The 19,651-nt window shown below is 40.7% G+C and overlaps 1 protein-coding gene across 5 annotated transcripts in view; it reads left to right on the plus strand.

Annotated features, from left to right (window-relative positions):
* Nucleotides 1-19,651, plus strand: part of FAM49B (family with sequence similarity 49 member B) — a 97,344-nt gene that overhangs the window by 21,170 nt on the left and 56,523 nt on the right. For 4 of the 5 annotated variants that reach the window (XM_027645554.1, XM_027645556.1, XM_027645557.1 and 1 more), the window contains exon 1: nt 33-147. The exons of the other annotated variant lie outside the window; for it this stretch is intronic. The gene's annotated coding sequence lies outside the window, so the exon portion shown is untranslated. Of the gene's footprint in view, nt 1-32; nt 148-19,651 lie in introns of those variants that run through there. 5 annotated transcript variants of the gene reach the window in all.

A 19,651-nucleotide genomic window follows, 5' to 3' on the forward strand; every position in this document is an offset into this window, starting at 1 on the left:
CGCGCCCCCGCCGCCCGCCCGCGCGCGCGCCCGCCCCGTCCCGTCCCGACGCTACTCCGGCCGAGCGGGGGAGGCGGCGGATCCCGCTCCCGCTCCGCATCCCGATCCCGCTCCCAGTGTCCCGCTCCGGATCCCGCTCCCGGCTCGGTGAGTGCCAAGGCGGGCGGGGCGCTCGCTGCCGCCTCTGCCGCCGCCGCATCCCCCGCGCGTTCCCGCATCCCGCGACCCCCGCCCCGTCCCCGCGGGCTCCCCCCATTCCCCGCCCGGCTCCGGCTGTTGCTCTCCCCGCTCCCCCACGGCCCCTCCGCAACTTCTCCCGTTCCGCGGCCCCTCCTCGCCCCGCAGCCGCCGCTCCCTGCCCGGGGGAACCACGCGGGTCGCCGGGGCCGGACCGCCCTCCCCGGGGCTTCCCCGGCGGCTCCTTGCCCCCGGTCCTGGGCACAGGGTCCAGATTGCTCCCGGTGCGGCTCCCCCCGGGGTGCAGGTGGTGCCGTGGGATGCGGGGATGCGGTGACGGTGTTAACGGATAACGGGAGCGGCGGGAGGGGGAAACCTCTGGAGGGGGCGGCTGCAGCCTCTCGGAGTGTGACTGAAACATGCGACGGGTTAAGCAGAATATGCAGGAATCTTTGCGAATTTGCCGTGGTTAGGGTGTATCCTGCAGTGCTGTGATGCTGGGACTGTGATTCCAGGTGGGGTTAAGGTGAATTTGGAATCTGTAGCAGAAGGGTGTTGTTTCTAATCTGCTCTTTAAATAAGCGATAAAATCAATTTTTAATTGCATTTTTCCCCTCTGCAATTCAAGAATAAGGATGCATGCAACTTAATTTTCTTGTGTTACTTTTTAGTCTGGTGTCGTGTCTTGCGTGGCAATAAAATACGAGAAGTTTCTTCACAGAAACATTTCACATACCAAAGAAATCAAGAGACTGTGTGTTATGAAGCTTTTTTAAGTGTTTTTCCTTTAGCTGTTCCATAGCATCAGCATCCTGGATCCAAATGTCAGCAAGTGTGACAGCTGTCATACTGCTGTGATAGTGGAGTCTCAGGAACATTTAAAATCTGTCATTCTGAGTTTCTGATAACATAGTATGGAGATATATGATTAGCGTACATGTTAATCCTCAAACCAGTAAAACATTTTCTAGGTTGGTCTAATAATCCGTGTTCTTCCTTATTACTGTTTTTGATGCAAATAAAATTGCAAAGTCTGTTTTGCTCAAATTCTCTACCCCCTCGCTGACACAGAGTTTTCTTTCTTTGTGCTCTGACTACTTGGACCTTAAATGCAGCTTTAAGTTAATGAGCATTTTCTATAGTAGGTTGTGGCAGATATGGGTGTTGGACAGGAGACATACAGTAATTAGCCTGAGGTTACTGTTGTCAAGGTTGGAACATGGATCCAAACTTAAAAGGTTCCACCTGATAAATATCTTTGTTCAGCAAGGTGCATTGTTTTGCAGAATGTATCTTCACTTCTGTGTGGCAAGTTTTAGCAGCAAAACCGTAAACCCCATGAATAATATTTTGCTGTTCCGTGAGGTTGGAGTGTTTCTTGCCTGGCAATACAGAGAGTGTTCCATTGTTGAAATAGAAGCTTTCAGTAGGAGAGCAGATATCTTTTTATCCCAGTCAGGCTGTCAGATTTCTTACTGCATATATTGGCTGTCAGAGAGCAGGGGCTGTAGAAAGAAGTGATCCTAGAATCTGTTTTAAAATACCCCTGTCAAGATTTACCACGGTTGTATGAAAGTGAGGAATGAATTTGATCCCATCTGTTATACAACTTCCATTTGTCATCAGGTGCTCTAGATTTTCTTCCTTGTTTGCAGTTTAGCTGGGGCCACCTGAGGGGACAGATTATTGAAGAGATTGTCTTCTGAAAGTTTCTGCCTCTTCCCTGTGAAACCTTCCCTGTGAGAACCTCGCTGGCTCTGGAAACCTGGTGTCAGCCAGTTCTGTTCTTGCATACAAAACTGTCCTGTCCCCTTATCTGAGCTTTGCGGGAGTCTTAATGTCTGAGTAAAGAGAAAAAAAGAAACAGTTTTTTGTTGTGTCTCTCAGTAGTTATATATCTTTGCGAAGTAATTGATTTTGAAATTAATTAACACAGTGGTTTAAGGTGGGGGACCTTAAGGTGTCTGTCAGCAGACTTCTAATGGTGCTTACTAAACACTTGGAATTAGTATTGTAAAGAGACAGAAGGGTGGGGAATATTTGTATTGCAAACTACTGAATTATTGAGTAATACAGTAACAGAAATTGACTCTGTCATTTGGAAAAGTGTAAGTAGGGGCCGCTTTGGATTTCTGTAGCTGCTTTGGCATGGTAAACATAAATGAGGGGTTTTTTCCCCTTGCTGTGTATCTTGGAGAATACAGACACACAAACAACCTGAAGTCCCCTTTTTTTTCTGTGCCTGGCTGCCAGCTGGGGGCATAGATGGAACCAATGCGTATCTTATAGTGGAGATGGGCAAAATTAAAGCTTTTGTGCAAGGAGTTAGATTTGTTTCTTAAGCAGGTTTATGTGTGGCTGTTTTAGGTTTTGGGGTTTTCTTTAGGAAATAATGGCACTAATATAAGTCAAGGTTATCACCTTTGCCTTTGTTCTTCCTAAAGGCTTATTCTCTTTAATTATACCAAGAGCTTTTGTCATTGATGTAGATGGGCATAAGTTGAGAAGAATGCCTCCTGTTCGTTAAGGTAATGTTAACTACCCCGAAGTATATTATAAATCAATTTTGTGAGACATACTCATCTTAAAAGTGTTTGAAAATATATCTTCAAAGCTGAAATATTTGAGTGTTGTCAAATTGCATCTCGTGGATTATCAGCTGTCAAGCAAATGTGCTACAGGCAAGGCATGCAGCTTGTATGTGAATATATGTGCTGAATCCACACAAGGCTTGAATGTCAGTGCCAACTCCTGTGCTTAGTACCAAGATGCAGAGAGTCATCCTGGTAGTCATTTTGGTCCAACTGAATCCCTCCAGTCTATCAACATGGCTTCAAGAGGGGATGAGAGTGTGGGGACTGAGGATATGAAGGAAACTGTACTTGGATTGGAAAGAGTTAAGGGCAATGACTGTGAAGCATGGGCACCAAGTTCTAGCTGTGGCACCTGAAATGCATACATCAGTTAGGCAGGGTAAGAATTGTTTCAAACAGTTTTCCAGCTGCAAATGATGGCCACTTGTATATACCATGTGACGTCTTTTCTAATCCCATTTGTTTCTGTATATCAAGAGCAATTTTAAATAAATTGATGGTCCTTTTGCATACCAATAAAGTTATCCTTTATTAATTATTTATGGCCGTATAAACTTAGGAGTATTAGTATTTATTTTCTTCCTTGTGATTGTGGAAAATATAATACCTCTAACCAAATGTAGAGAAGTCTCCATTTCTCTGCAAGTTTATGAAGAAAGGGGCTTATTTGATCACTTTTAATTTCAGGATCTCTTATAAAATCACCTCAGTTTCCCCCCATCTGTGATTCAGGAATGTTCTCTCGAGTGCCACAAGTTGGCTGCTGCAGCTGGCAGAGTGTTTCCAACTCTCCAAAATCTGCTGAGAGCAATAGGCTCTTACATAGGCGCTGTTTTACATTTGCAGTTCCAGTGCTTACTGGAGATACGTGTGTTGCAATTATGTAAACAGCAGAGCTTGACAGAAACTAAAAACAAACAATGAGCAGTTTTAGAATTGACTAGGTAGGTAACACTGAAAGTATTTTTAGTTACAGCACTTTCTCCTGTGTTCCCCATCCCTTGTGGTTTTAATTTCATTCTACTTTTTAGAAATGGCATTTTGTCACGTGAAGATCTGATGTACAGAGAATACCCTCACTGTGGAAACAGTGAAACTAGTTACAGGCAAAGCACATTGAAAGGTGCAGGCAAAATGGTGCATTCTTTCGCCTTTGACTCATGATCATTTGAATTTCAGGGTACTTGTAAGACAGTCATAGTTGTGAGGTAAGGGCTGACACTGTCCTGCTCAGTGTGTGTATGTGGCTTATGAACTCAAATCTGCTGTTACAGCCTTTGTCATCTAGTTGTGCTACCCTCTTCATTTACTCTTGCCACTGTGTCAGGTGGTATTGATGAAATATTGAGTAATTTATTTCTGGCTAATTCTGAAAATGGCCATTAAATTGATTTGTAAAGAACTTTTGGTACTAGACTTATTATTTTTGAATGTTCTTTAGTGTTACTTTTTCAGAACCTAGAAAAAGAATTTTTATGGTACCTAGACAAGTATTGACTAAATTGTGTGTCTTGGGAAAGACTGTTTACCTTATTTGCACTAACCTAAAGTTCTAATATGGCATTTGGAAAATGGTATATGACTGATCAAATCCAACATTTTTCTCTACTACATGAAATCGTAGTGGAACTGTAGGAAAAACTGGAACTAAATACCTCTGAAACATATAGATTGTACTTATGTACAATTTTCAAGCGTGTAAAACTAATTTCCTCTAATAATGCTTGTATGGGAGGATATATTTTTATTCTTTTACTCCTGCTTAGGGTGCTGTATGGTTTGTGGTCTCGATTACTCAAGTGTTTGACCTATTCTCCGGCTTGTATCTATAGCACTTGGGGTTCCCAGGTGGTCCCTGTACAAGCAGTGTGATTGGTCTGGGACAGCTTAGCTTGTGAGATTGAGTGCATTCAGTTTGGTGTGGCTGTAGTTACAAAAATAGCGTGCCTTGCAAAACAGGCCTTCTGTCTGCCACCCACACCAAAACCTAAAGCTTGATCCTGTAGGCAGTTAATACGTTTGTCTGGGAGGCTGATTCCATCAGCAAATGCTTTACCTGAAATGGGTGTCCACCAGGCAAAAAAGAAATCTTGTATTGGGAATCACTTTATATGTAAGAAAGTGCAGCAGAACACTGTCCTAGATACATTTTTAAAAGCTCTTTTTACTTCAGACTACAGGGCTTAACTGTTCCCCGGTAGCAGGAGGCTGTTCTGTGAGCAAATTCTGTTTAACTGGCGTAGTTCAAAAGACTCTTAAATTCAGCCATGAGGCAATTCTAGTTCTCCTTCAGTACTAGATGATTAAATTAAATGGAGTGTTAACGTGAGTAACTTTTTCTGGTGTACTACACAAAGTAATAGATGAGTTCCTGGGAGCCCTAGTTGTAAATTAGCTGACTGGAAAGCCCCGTTTCTGTGACTAGTGGCTGTAGCAGTTCTATAACTTCAAAAGTTACATCTAATTGTGTATTCTTCCAGTCAGGTGTGGCACTGGATGATGGCTGGTTCTCCTTTCTAGTATAGCAGTCTTGAGGGTAACATCCTTACGGAAACGGAATTCTTGCCTTTTTGAGTTATCAACAAAGGTGTTTGTTTCAGCCTCTGATGCACAAATCAGTTTGACCCTTCTGCTGAAGAAAAAAACAAGGCAGTTTTCTGAATTCTAGCACTGTTATCCTGGAAAAAAATAACAGCTGTAAGAATTAATAAGAAATATATTTATATCTGTGGCTTTCTTTAAAAAAAAACAAACCTTCCTGTTTAGTGTCCCTGAAAGTGAAAATTCTCAGGCAAAGTGTATTCTGGGCATGAAAAGCCAGTTCATTTCTTGTTGTATTTGCACCTTTTATGTGCTGAGACATACAATTACTTGAAACTGTTCCTTCCTAAGGTGGAAGTGAAATATGTAACCACCAGGCTTCATGAGGCTTCGTCTCACAGATAAAATTGCTGACCTTTTATATAAATGAAGATCATACAGACAAGAGAGAGCATTGTGTAAGGATTGCTTATGGAAGCAGTTAATTGATTTGCTTACGTATAGAAGCCATATGTAGGGAGATGTGGATTTGTCAGCTGAACGGGCAGTTGAATTGTTTTAAAATTTTTTGCTATGGCTACTACTTGTAGAAGATTACTTGCTGCTTCTTCCCACGTGTAACTGGCTAATGTGATGTACTCCCGAGCACTAAAACAGTAGATGCTTTACCTGTTCTTACACTTGCATCTCAGAGTTCAGAGCTGGATTAATTTCTTAGCGGGAAGAACAGAATAACGTAATCTACCTGATGCCTCCAACCTTGAAGTTTGGAGGACGATTCTACAGGGGCTTTCAACTAGCCTAACAAAACCCAAGTTGTTTTCTTACCTTTTCTGAAGTTTCTGGGTTTAGCAGTGTTCAAAGTTGTTATGGAGAAACTATCCATTATTCTGTAATTCTTACTTCTTAAAAAACATGGGGGAGAATCGTATCCCAGTAGGGAACTTACTGTGTATGGGACTGGCAGTAAAGTTGAGTAAATGGTAGCGTAGGAGACTATTGATTAAGACCTAATACTTGAGCAAATAGTGTTATATAATATTGATGTTAATATTTTGTCAGGTTTTCAAAGGAATTTCAGTCAAACTACTTCAGTAGCTGCCAAAAGTGAAGCTTGGGAACAGATGTTGTAACAGGAGTCTTAAAATTTGACAGCTCTTCAAATAGCTCTAGTGTGTGTCAGCTTTACAGCAGAGCATTTTTACAGGGCTGATACCTCTTGCTTTGCTTTTTCCCCTGTTCCTAGTCCAGGATGGGCCTCAGTATGACCCCATTACGGTCCTGTGAAAACTCATGCTCTAATAAACATGTATCCAGCATGGGAGAAGAAATGGGTCTGGATAGAGAGAACTGCTGAGGTGAGAGGTGATGGCAATTAACTAGGAGGAGGAGCAGCTTACTTTGAGCTGAAAGAGGGGAAGAATATTAGTTAGAATGTGAGACTGAGTTGAGCCCAAGTTGTTAAAAAAAAAAAAGAGGAGAGATTGGGTTGTGAGCTTGTTGGCTGTGTGGAAAGTGTGGGTCATACCCAGGGGGAGCGTGTGGGAATGATGCTGCCCCTCACCCAGCATCCTGGGGACATCAAGGGGAATAGGGAGGTGCTGGACAAAGAAAATATGTAAAAGAGAGCTGATGGGTGGGGAAAGATGGAGGAGTAAGAATAGAAGCTGGGATTTTGTGAAGAAGGCAGATAGGTCTGTTGGACAAGAAACCTGCTATGGTAGAATTTGAAAATCTGTAAGGAAGGTACTACAGTGAAATAAAACATAGAGTTTTGTCCATTGCCATTATTAGCCAATATGTCTTCACTACTTTATCTTAATATGTAACTGTGAGTGGTAAAAAATGGTAGTGTGAGCAAATGGTTCTAATTCTGGTCTTGTAACTATGAGGATGAATTGTCTGGGCTCATCTCCTAGTTAAGAGCTTGTACTGGGTTTTCCCTGTTAGACTACGAAACAGTGCTCAAAAGTCAAGACACTGCAGAAAGGAAGCAGCCATGAATACATAATTGCAGGCTATTTCTTACATTAGGACCCTTGCTTCATTCCCCCCCCCCCCATGAAGTGGCTGGTGCTGATTTAGTGAACAAGTGCTCAGCAGTATGTCTTCATTGTTTTAGGCTGTGCCATGCTCTTGCTAGATTGCTCCAGAGATGCAGTTAATTTCCTCATGGGTAGTCTGGTACTGCTTTCTGTAAAGTTATTTATTATCAGAATGGTCTAGTGAGATGAGGAAGTAGTTTACTTCCTATTTTACAGGAGGAGCGAAGGCACAGAGAAGTTCAGTTAGTTTTGCATGATTAGAAATGAGTGTAACCTGACTCTTTATAGAATGGTTTACATGTTGCAGCCATATCCCCATCGAACTTGCTGCTTTTCTCTTGCTATGGTTCCATTTTGATACTAAATTCTAACTTCACAGTTGTTTCTTGTGTTTGTTTGTAGTCCCTTTTGACATTTAGCTTCTGTAATGGAACCAGAGAACACGGCAGCGCTCGAGGTTGTGCTGGTTATAGCAGCAGCAGCAGCACATGGCCATTCAAAAAGGCAAAGTTGTTTCTAGTTTCTTCTTGTGTAAAAATGTTGCTTGAGACATGAGAATAGACAAATGAGGAAGTATTAATTCTGGCATTGTGTGACTCTCAAGAACTCGCACTCTTGGTGTTAGTAGCTCCTGTAAACATTTGGTATTGATGCATTCCTTAGCAGTACTGTATTCACACAGCTTCAGGGCCAAACTGGCATGTGCTGTAAAAAGACACCTACTTTTAGCATTCGAATATTATAGAAAAGTTAAAGTGATGCTACAACTTTATTAGCAGAATATTGGGCAATGAATTCCTTTCTCCTTTATGCTGAAGGGAGGAGGAAAGAGCTGGTTTTTATTTTTCAGTTGTGACTCTGTCGTCCACATTGGTCTGTTTAGCTGTTTAATTTGACAGGTAGTTCTGTCCTGCTGTAGCCACTGGAGGGAAGAACCCATAAGTTCTTTGTTTTGTAGAGTCTTGTGGCTTCTGGTTTTTCCCTGTAGAAGAGAAACAACCAAGGTAAGCAGTATAAAGCTGCTGTGCCTTCTGTCAGTAGAACAAAGGGTAAAACCTTTACTACCCTGTTGGATTTCTTGACTTTGTGGTTTTGTTGTTTTTTGGGTTTTTTTGAATCAGGTGTATGACTCAGTTTTTCTTATAAACTTCTTTTTTAAGAGAAATAGTATGAATTAGGTTTATGCTGGTTAGAAAACTGTATAGTGTTTAAAAAAAAAAAAGGAACAGGTGTTTACTCCTGGCTGAAGAAAAGACCAGCAACCTCTGCTGGTGGAGCTGTGATTTTTGCCTTTTCTTACTAGACCTTCTGTGTTGGCTTAGGTTCAGTTAATATTTGGCTGTTCAACTTTGCATCTAGGAGGACTAGAAACACTTCTCCTGTAGATTAAATTTGGTAGAAACTTGCTTTCTCTTGAAAGCCTGGCATTCACTGGTAGCAAATCTCTCTTCAGTCTTAAGTAGAGATTTTTATCCCCTACTAGGGAAGGGAATGATCACAGGAGTGCTTTTGATCTTAGAAGTTGGTCTGGGTTTCTTAGAAGCACAGCTGGCTTCTGATGTGATATTTGGAATGTGACAAACATTGGTGTTCAAACCTGAGGTGCTTTTATGTGGAAAGGGACACATAAACAAAGACTTTAAACAATTAGAACCTTCGGTGCTGTTTCTGGCCTTATGTAGGCTTTTTGTGTGTTTAGTTATATGATCTATCAGTTCTACCCACCTTTACCTCTGTGGGCGGATTTATTCAGTTTAAGTCTCTTCAGTTCAAGTAGGAATCGTAGTGACACTTTATAAAAGAACACCAAGTGCAGCATGCTGAAGCATAGCTACGTGTGGGTGAGTCAGGAGAGAGCTGGAGTAGCAGCGCTAAAAAGAAAAGGAAGTACAGTCATGATAAAACTTTTATTTAAAAAGGAAAAAAAACCCAAAAGCAAATCAACAACCATCTGTCTCCAGAGAATGGGACTCAAGAAAGTTTGTATCTGAGTTACTCTCATGTGTACAGATTTTTATAGGGGGGTGTATATATATATATGTGTAAAAACCACACGTGCACCCGTGTACTTGGATATGTGTCCACACACTGTGCATGTAGTTGGCTATATTGTGTCTCAGTACAGTACCCAAGCAGGGCAGTTTGTATCCGAAGCAAATTTGAGCTGATGTGGAACCCACATGTATTTTTAGGAAACCAATATTTTAATTGCTGGCCAAAATACTTCAGTGGTTTTTAAGCCTCTATTTTGGTGTACCAGTGATACAGGCTTTGCTTGTGCTCTTGTTCCATCTGTTGAGGGCAGGTCGTCCCTACCAGGGGACAGGCATTCATACACTCACTCATCAGGGCACACTGTGTGTCGCTGACAGTTGTCAGGAAATAAAAAATACCAAGTACAATATAGTTCGATTTTTCACAGTGTGTTGCATATATAACACTGCCAGAATGATTCAGTGCTGCATAATTTTGTGGTTTTAATGTATATGAAATAGCTTCAGTAAAAGAACTAAAAATCACTAAGTTCAAGTAATTTGTGTTTTGCTTCCACGGTTGTATAGCTGTCACTTCCTCAGAGAACATGTCTTAGCTTTGTCTTAGCATTTTAGCTTGTTAAAAAAATATTGCAGGTCAAATGCTTCCTTTAAAATGAAAAGCACAATTGTTGTGCTTAGAATTGGTCTATTTCCTGGTTCTGAATCAGTGTTTGAAAAAACCCCCAAAAAACAAACCAACAGAAAACAACTAAATTATTTACTTTAGCCCTGGTAAAATGTTGTCCTCTGCAAAAGGATTGGGTGTTTCATTTTTATCATGTGTTGTAAATGAGCACAATAGTTCATAGTTAATAGTTCAAAATATTTCTCAATGACATAATCATAAGAAAGATAAGCTATTTTTTGTTGGTACTTCAGTGTATCTCTTTTCATAACCAGTGTTCAGTCTTAATTTGAACTAGTGTTACAAATTTGGGGAGTTCAGAGACAGAAAAAAATTGAAGACAGTGAGTGAAAGCTTTGTTAGATATGTCTGAATAGTCATCATAGTACTTTATAAATACCCTAATTCTTTAAATACTTGTGCTTTTGGTCAATTTTTTTTTACTTGATTTAGAGCTGATTTAGTTAAGGTAGTCTTTTTCCCCCTCCTTATCTTAGGCAGTCCCAGAGTATGAATTTCTACACTTCATCTGCTGCCCTTCACTGAAGGAGGGCACCTCGTAAAAGTATTTTTTCTCTTATCATCCGGTTATTGTGTGTAACATCATCTCTCCCTCACTGCTCTCAGCTGTGCTCTGCTTCAGAAATTGCTGAGGCTGCTGTTACAGGACTGGCTTGCAGCAGAAACGTGGAGGCTGTGTCCTGCCTGCAGTGCTGCAATGGAAGTAACTACAAGGTGGGGTTCATGCTCTGGTTTTACCTCTGGTCAGATAGTTTCACTCTTAGTACTCTGTCCTTCCTAATCCTCTTTTATTTGGCATTTGTGTAGAAAGCTCTTCTTACTTGTACTTCAGGAAATATCTGACATAGATAACATTCTTTGTGTTTTCTTTTGCTCTTACAGCCATACTTTTCTGTGCTTTGTGCTCCCCTGAATGCTCCTAAACCAAAAATTTTAGAGTAACTGCAACTAGTAGAATCTGAATAGTACAACAGGCCTGGTTGTTATCCTACTGCTTGTTTCATTTAGCATCATTAACACTTATAATTGTCTCTGCAAAGCTGAGGCTAAAACTACCTGAAAAGGAAATAGTTTGAATTTTGTCTCTGAATTTTCCTTTTTTTCATAGAATGGATTGGGTTGGAACGGACCTTAAAGATCACCTCGTTCCAAGCCTCCTACCCCTCCTCCTGATGGAGCAGGTTCAGGGATTCTGGGATCATGCTCCTTGTAGTCTGTTAATTAGCTCTGAGTGCAGGGACAGTCAGGCCAGAAGTCCAGACAGGTTTTGTTTGAATGGTGCTTTGGAATCAGGAATGGCTTGTTGAATAGGATATGGCCTTTTTTTTTTTTTTTCCCCTTTATACCGTGGTTCTCAGGGTTTCTCAATACTTGTAATTGGGGCAGACTGTAGTATCTGGTTTGCATTTTTGACAAATTTCCTTTTGGGTCCAAGTAAAGTTTAGAGTGTAGAAGCAAACTTCTCTTCTTTGTGAAGAGCCATGAGCCACTACTTTTTCCTGAAACAGTGCTTCCAGAAAAAAAAAAAATTCTTACTTTGGCAGTGAAACCAATCTTCTAGTTTCTGTAGTGTCATTTGAGAAGAACTAAATTTAGTATCTCCTATTTTGTTTTGTTTTGTCTTTTCTTAAGTGAGGTGAGTAGTGTTTATCATAGGCTGCAAATAATACCTATTGAAAGATACAACTCTCATGTGTCAGTGTCTGGTACTGCCCAAAAGTTTATAATGCAATACATTTATACATTTCTTAGTTATATGGGAGTAATTCTGAAAATGTAGCTGGGCTTTTCTAATTTGTCTTGAATAAGTTTGAAAAAGGTGATATTCTTTTCTTAGACATGCTGCATTGTTGTGTCAGTAGCTAGCTAGACTTCAAAGAAATTATTTTGGAAAACATTTGTGAAAGGTACAGCCTCGTAACTATCTCATGCTTAATGAGACTTGCACCTTTTATTATTGACTTACATGAATTTTGTCTAAACCTGTGTTTGTAGCAAACTACAGCAGGTAGGAAGATTGAAACAGTATATTGGGACCTTAGGCTTCTCCAGAGCAGAAAAGGTGAAAGTGTGTTATCTAATCTATTTGCCTGGTAACAGGGAATCAGTTCTGTCTGCTTATCATGTTTATAAGAAAATTATTACATTTGCATTTGTCTCCTTGCCCAGCTTCTCACTCACTGGAAGGTTTGGATAGAAATGCATATTCTATTGCTTAATACTTATAAACATAGTATTTATAATACGTCAATATAAAATATATATTTAGACTATAATATGAAATACTCTGTGATATGTGAATAATTGTTTCAGAATCCAATAGATGGAGTGTGCAGTCAAAAGTTAAGCTGACATAAACAGCTGTACCAGCTGATGTTGGATGATTTCATTGTCTTTGTTGAGATGCTCCAATCCCGGTTGCTTAATTGTTCTGATCATACAAGTGTGCAGGGTAGGTGGTTTGAAGAGGTACCTCTGTTTCAGTGTGATGAAATGAACTGTAGTTATATACTGCATAAACAGAAGTTGGTCTAATGGTTGCTTGCCCCGCCTGTGTACTGGTTGGGCCACACAGAACAGGCTTGTGAAACTGGTCCAGACTTCAAACAAACAGCTTGTGGGGTTGTAGGAGTTTTAAGTAGTAAACTTACCCAGCACTGTTCCAGTTGGTAGAACAGAGGAAATGAGGCAAGAACTATTTCATCTGCTGGCAGTCATGGCTTAAAATATAATAGGATAAAGCTTTATTTTATTTGAAGTGCTAGAGAGACCAAAGGAAACAAATACAGATCTTTTGAACTTGCTGTGTAGAAAGACATTGTCTTTAAGGCTAGTTGAACTTTCTGCTTTCTCCCATGTGAGGGTGGTTGGTTTTTTTTATTTTAAATACAGTAATTTCAAGGAATTTGTCTGCATTATTCACTCATTAATGTTAGCGCCTTTCATTTATCTTGGAAATCCTTTGATGAAGTTGTCTGGCTGTGAGGAGCATCAGATTTTGCTTCTAAGAGGAAAAAAGGTGTGCAGTTCTCTTGTCTGTGTCACTGCAGAAGATGAGCCAAAGAGTTGAACTGTGGCCTCTGTCAGTGCTGTATGTTCTCTTGAAGGCAAGGCTTCTCCATTAAGGACTTTTTTTTTCCTTCTACCATGGCTTGTTAGCTTTCTAAAAGGAGACCTAAGGATGTGACTCAACCTTGCAGAAGGAAGGAAACATGAAATGTAGGCTGTTCTCCTGTTCTGAACTTACAGCAAACCTTTGCAGAGGGCTCTGCATTGTTGCTAAGTAAATGTAGAACAGCTGTACTGGGCATGGCAGGGAAAGCAGGACGGTGTAAGTGTTCCTGGCTTTATGGAAAAGACATTGCATTTAGTGACATTGTGCATCTCAGTAAAACAAAAACAACCTACCCCCTAATTTAAACAATTTCAGTCCAAAAGAGTATAAAATCCCATTGTTCCTTCCCCACCTTTCTTAGGACGTGGGAACAAAATGCTCTGTATCCTTGTTGGTATGAGAGGAGAGTTTGAGGTAGTGGATTCAGGTTTGCTGACACTGATGTGCAAACGAGAGAAGTGTGGGTAGGGGGATGATAATACTGCTGGTTCTCCATTTCTTTAGATACTTGAATCATTTTGTCACTTAAAAATCTGAATATGATTATTCTGTCATCTGTTCTTCCAAAATGACTTTGTATTCAATACAAATTTATAAGCCCAGGTGGTGAGCATAAATATTAAACTTCTTGGTTTATGGTAGTCTTCTTTGTCTAAAAATAGTGTACTAGCTATGGAACAGATGATGTCTTTATTGTTTTTTATACAGCTTGTATGTAGTCCTAGGAATGGTATCTTCTTCATGGCAATACTGTAACTGTGGTTTTGTTTTCGCCACACTGGAGGATGGACAATGTACTGAAGTACAGTTTTATAAGTAAAAAAACCAAGAAGAAACCCAAACAAACTCCAGAAAACCCCTGCAAATCATAACTGGTGGTACTTCTGAACCAAGGGAAAGCCTTGTACAACTGTGCAAGCAGCTCTCCTGAAAGCTGAGGAAGTGGCAATTCCAAGTACTTTGGGAGTAGGAACAAAAAGTTGGGATGTGATTGAGACTTGGGGTTGATGGCTGATCCAGGATTTCTACACTATAGGATCGGTCTTGATTTGTTGTGCTGCTTGAGAATCTAGAATTTGACTCATAGGTTAAGTAACGAAGGGGAAAACTTCAGGAATGCAGAGATGGGAAGAGAACAGTTGGCAGAGGATGGACTTTGATACAGCTGCAGCCTTGTGGGCTTGGTATCGGATTAATGATCTGTTCAGGTGCCACTTAGAGTACTGTCGTCCAGGGCACTGAACTTTAGGATTAGATTAAAGAAAATACATGAAGGTACTGCAGAACAACCTTCTTCTTATAAAGGCTGAAGAATTCAAATGATCCAAACAAAACCCCACCATACCATTGTTGCTTTTTTTTCTGCTTGTTTGCAGAGGTTGAATGGATTTCAGAAGGTGGTTGACCTAGTTTCTTGGGTAGCAAACCAATATGCATATCTGCTTTCTATAAAATCTGGTCATAGACCAAACTGATGTGTAAGGTGATCGAAAATCTTAGAATATAAAGGTAGTTTGCTAACCTAAATATCTTAGGCCTTGACTTCAAGGAAATCAAAAGGTGATGTGATAAAGGTATATGAAATAAGATATATACCACAGGCTGACAGAATGAGTAACTTTTCTTAATGATCTGAAGCTGGCACTCAGTTATCGGGTAAAATCACTGTAAAATAAATCAGGGGATTTTTTTCCCCTCACAGAGTACTTAATTGGACTGTGACATTTGCTGTCACTACTGGCTGGACGGGCTGAAGATGTGCATATCAAACAGGCAGAGATGACTTGTAGTTCAGGCAGTCTTTGCACTATCTCTAAAGGGGTCCTGAGGATACTTCCCTAAATAAATACCTGCTGTTGACCTAGGTGAGCACTTGGCTGTTCATTCCTTGTCAGAAAACACCCATTTGCATTTAATAAATCAGACTGTAAAGGGGTAATAGTCTACATTCAGTGTCAAGATCCTTTAACTTTTAAGGAGAAAAGTCAGGACTTTTATTCATCTCTGGATTTTTAGGAAGTGTAAAGACAATGAAAAGATATTTAATGGAAAAAACCTTTCTGTTAAAAGAAGGATATTCAGCTTTAAGTCATACTTGAGTTTATAACTTCTGTAAAAATAGAAACATGTCTACTTATTCTTGTATCAGTGCTGAAAATCAATGTATTTAAAGGTAGTGGTAGTGCTGGTTGTGATACTGATTGTAAGATTTTTTGACACCAAAGAATAGGGGGAGGAGGGAAGCTAATCAATTTATGTTATTTGAGGCCTCTAGATAGAAAATCCTGTACCTTCAGAGATGTTTCTGCAGTAGTCATAAGTCAGGATTTCATGTCCTTCCTGTGGTAGTCTTGGTTATAAAAGATGCTGAATGATTATTCCTGTATCATGATTTGGTGTGGAAGGTGGCTTTCTAAACCTGCTGATGTGGGGCTCTTATTAAATAACCCCCCATCATTTGCATCAGTCTACTTGTTAGCATTTCTTGCTCTGCAATTTCGAATTTTGTGATGGAGGTAAGCTTAAGTTGGAGTCTTTTCTGCCACTGTGTCCAGCAGGAGAAACAGGTTAACCTGCTGAATTGATAAGACACAAGTTTTCCCTCTTTTTCTTTGTGTGAAGTACCCGTGGTGTTAAAAGTGGGGAGAAGGAAGGCCGGGAAGAAAATACTTGCTGATTAACAGCTACTGTAGTTTGCAAAGAGAATTGCACTTACCCTGTTGGACAGTCTTGTTTAGCACGGAATTGTACAGTTCTGCTTAAGGATAGTGCTGTATTTATTGTGTGGTTACTTTTTTGTGCTGGTGGTGGTTTTTTTCCCTTTATAAGAATGATGTAAAAACTGAATTGTTGATATTGGTCTGCACGAAACTTGAACTTGATGGGTTTTACTGCTTGAAAGTGGGACTCTTCTGCTAGCAGATACAGTTGGTTTTTAGTTACAGTGATTCCTGTTTGTACTAAAATACTGTGTAAACTGATTTTTTTGTAGCCATTTTGGTGGTGTTGCTTTTTCTAATGATAATAGCCTGTGTATCATTTGGCATGCTACATGAAAAAAACAAGAGTGAAGGTGTTACAAGAACTTAAAGTAACACAAGCAACTCTCAACTACACCATGGCTTCCTACCCACTCCCAGCACCCCAATCTCCATTTTGTCCCTGTTGCAGGTTTAATTCCATCACCCTAGTGCTGACTGAGAGAGCCTTGCACCTCCTGGGTATGTTTGGAAAGGTGCTTCTATGCTTTTTCCCCCACTTTTCAAGCCTGCCAGGCTGGGCTGGTGGGAAGGCTGTCCCTATATTCCATCAGAGCTCTGGGGCTCCGGTCCTGATGGTGTTGAGTTGCTCGAGACTCAGAACAGTGTTGGAAGGATGTCACAATCAGAGATGGGCAGCTCCATGGGCAGTGAGACCAAGGCAGAGCTGTAGTGGGAGATACCTCTGCTGGTGCCACCAGGATCCCCAGGCACAGGGATGTTACTGGGACCATCCTGGCTGACCAAGTCCAGTATCATCTCGTTGGGCAGTGTCAGGTGTCCTGCTGGGTCCCCAATAGCTTGGATGTTGTGGTTAGCACAGTGGCTGAGGATGTTGAGGTTCAGCAAGGCCACCTGCAAGGTTTGGAACCTGGGTCCAGGCAAGCCCTGATATCAGTAGAGTTTGGGGGGATGAGGGAATTCAGAGCAGCCCTGAGGAGAAGGGCTTAGGGATGTTGGTGGATGAAAAACTCAACATGAGCCGTCAATATGTGCTTGTATCCTGGAAAGCCAACTGTGTCCTGGGCTACATCGAAAGCAGGGGGAGCAGCAGGTTGAGACATCCACTTTCATGAGACCTTATCTGGGGTAGTGTCCAGCTCAGGAGTTCTCAGCACAGCAAAGGCATGGACCTGTTGGAGTGAGTCCAGAAGAGGCTCACAAAAACAGAGGGATGGAGCACCTATGAAGGCAGGTGAAAAGAACTGGGGTGGTTCAGCCTGGAGAAGAGAAGGCTCTGGGGAGACCTTAGAGCACCTCCCAGTATCAAAACAAGGATTATAAGACAGATGGGGACAGACTTTTTACATGGGCCTGTTCCAATAGCACAAGGGGCAATGGTTTTAAACTGAGGTCAGATTGAGACTAGATATAAGGAAGAAAATTTTGCTATGACAATAGTGAAACACTGGTACAGGTTGAGAGAGGTGGTAGATGCCCCATCCCTGAAAGCATTGAGAGTCAGGTCTGAGCAACCTGATCGATTTGAAAATGACCCTTGCCATGGCAGGGGGTTGGACTAGATGATCTTTACAGGTCCCCTCCAACCCAAACCATTCTGATTCTGTGCTTCTCGACAGTGATGTGTTGGGAAAATCTGTTTTGAGATGTTTCTCTGGTCTGGTGATGTGTGTTGATTTTGCATTATGCGTTCATGGTCTGAGTTGCCTGTTTGGTCTTCTTGTGTTAAGGGTGAGGTGAGTAATTCAGCAGAACAACTTAAAGCAAGTTAATTTTTGGACTTGTGAATGTTTTGATCAGCTGTGCAGCTTTTACTGTCCTTTACTATTAGTAAAGAAGCAGCAGTTGCACAAACACATAGCTGAACATTCTCAACCAGCAAAATTGAAATGAACTTAACTTTTTTCCTGGCTAAAACCAATGAACAGTTTGTCCTAATCTGAAGTGTATCCAAAGGCAGTCAGTAACATTGTCGAGGAAAGGTAGAATTTACTCACCCTCAGGTACTAATTGTGATTTATATTTTCTTGTGACACTGTGCTGCTAGGGAAAGTAGCCTGGGAAACTACAGGTGTATGTAATGCTGGCAGTTGGTGGAATATCCTAAAGATCCAAGATTTTGTTGATTTACATTTCATGGTAAACGTAAGCCCTACCGAGAAGTTAAGGAGGACATCCTTCCATGTTCAGATTTCTTTCAAACTAGTGTTGTACTTCTGGTCTTTTCAGAAGTATATTCAAAATGTGATGTGTCTCTGCATTACGGTCATTATTTAAGACCATGGTTTACTAACCTGTTGCCTCAAAGCAAACTTGAATTTCAAGTACTGGCCTCCCCAGATAGTTCTGACAGACTGTTCTTTTTAAAGAAAATTGGAAACCACCATCTTTGTAGTGATGTCATATTCACAAAGAAACCCAAATTTGAAAATGCATCTTAGTATAAAACTGACATAAACTGTGTATGTATATGGAATGGTAACTTGGCAAAAAAAAATATTTGTTAGTGACTTCTTTTCAGCTTACCAGAATTTTGACTGCCGAGCAGCAGCTTTTTGTGCACATGTGTAAAGATGAGCAGGAAATGACACATGGCAGATCATTTTGTAGCTACTGTTAAAGTAACTGGCTTAGTCCTATAAAGGGTATCTGGGGAAATGAGAAAAAAAAATTTACACATTCCAGCAAATTCTTTTTGCTGTTACCTCTGTTGTACATGGACAAAGTACCTTTTCCTTTTTATATCTCAGCATTCATTAAACACCATTTGGTTAGATCTGACTTTAAATGGCTACATGGAACACTATCTCATGAGAATGGAGAGAATTTTTCATCCCATGATACTGCTGAAAGTGGTGTTAAGTAGAAGGACTTGGCTCAGCCGTATGAAGGATAGCATGAAAGGTTAGAAAAAAAAGGAAAGAAACCAAACCGAAACTCAACTGCTGATAAAGCTCTGGTTTTTAAACTCAGAAGGCAAAATGGTCTTACTACAAAAGCATAGTGCTCATGGTGGTAGAGCTGAGTTTTCTGGGGAACTTCTGAGTATTTGACAATCTTGATGCTGTTGCAGTCTAAAGAGTAAAGCAAATGGGAGAGAAATCTTGGTTTATTCTTAGGAGTTGGGAGGAATTGTGTTGAATAAACATGCAAAGTACAACCAAAATCTGTTTGAGTCCATAACAGTAACATGTTGACTGACTGTCATGCATTTTGTGTTGAGGGCTGTGTGTGCTTGGGATTGGAATTAGGCTGAAGTGTGAATTAGTGTGAATGGCAACACCTTTGGAATAAAAGGTGGTTGATGAAAAGTTGCGTTTTTGACTCCAATCTGCAAACAAGAAAGTTGACATTGTTTTTAATGGTTAGATAGAGGGAAAATGTAAGTGTATACAGATATTAAATCCTGCAAGTACTTGACAGGCAGAATTTCTCTCTTGTAACACAGACGTTGATGGAAGTTTGACTTCGGTGAAAAGACAAGCTGCTACATAACTACAGCTGCTTTCTTGGAACTAGTTGCAGTTTTCTTCTCAATTACAGCATGGCTTTAACTGTGTTCCTGACATGATGGCCTTCTCCCCCTGCCCAATTTTTATGATGTTGTTTTTGTTTTTTTTTTAATTTCCTGCTTTCTCAGAGCTAACCTTTCTGTGCTGTACAGCAATAAAAGATCTGTCTTCTTGTGTCCCCTGGGAGATAATGGGAGCAGGTGATAAAGTGGTTAATATTGCCTCCTACCACTACCTCTGTCTAGTAGCTCCTTCTAAGCTTAAA

The sequence above is a fragment of the Corapipo altera genome, unplaced genomic scaffold (assembly GCF_003945725.1).
Source record: "Corapipo altera isolate COAL_440 unplaced genomic scaffold, ASM394572v1 51, whole genome shotgun sequence".
Lineage (NCBI taxonomy): Eukaryota > Metazoa > Chordata > Aves > Passeriformes > Pipridae > Corapipo > Corapipo altera.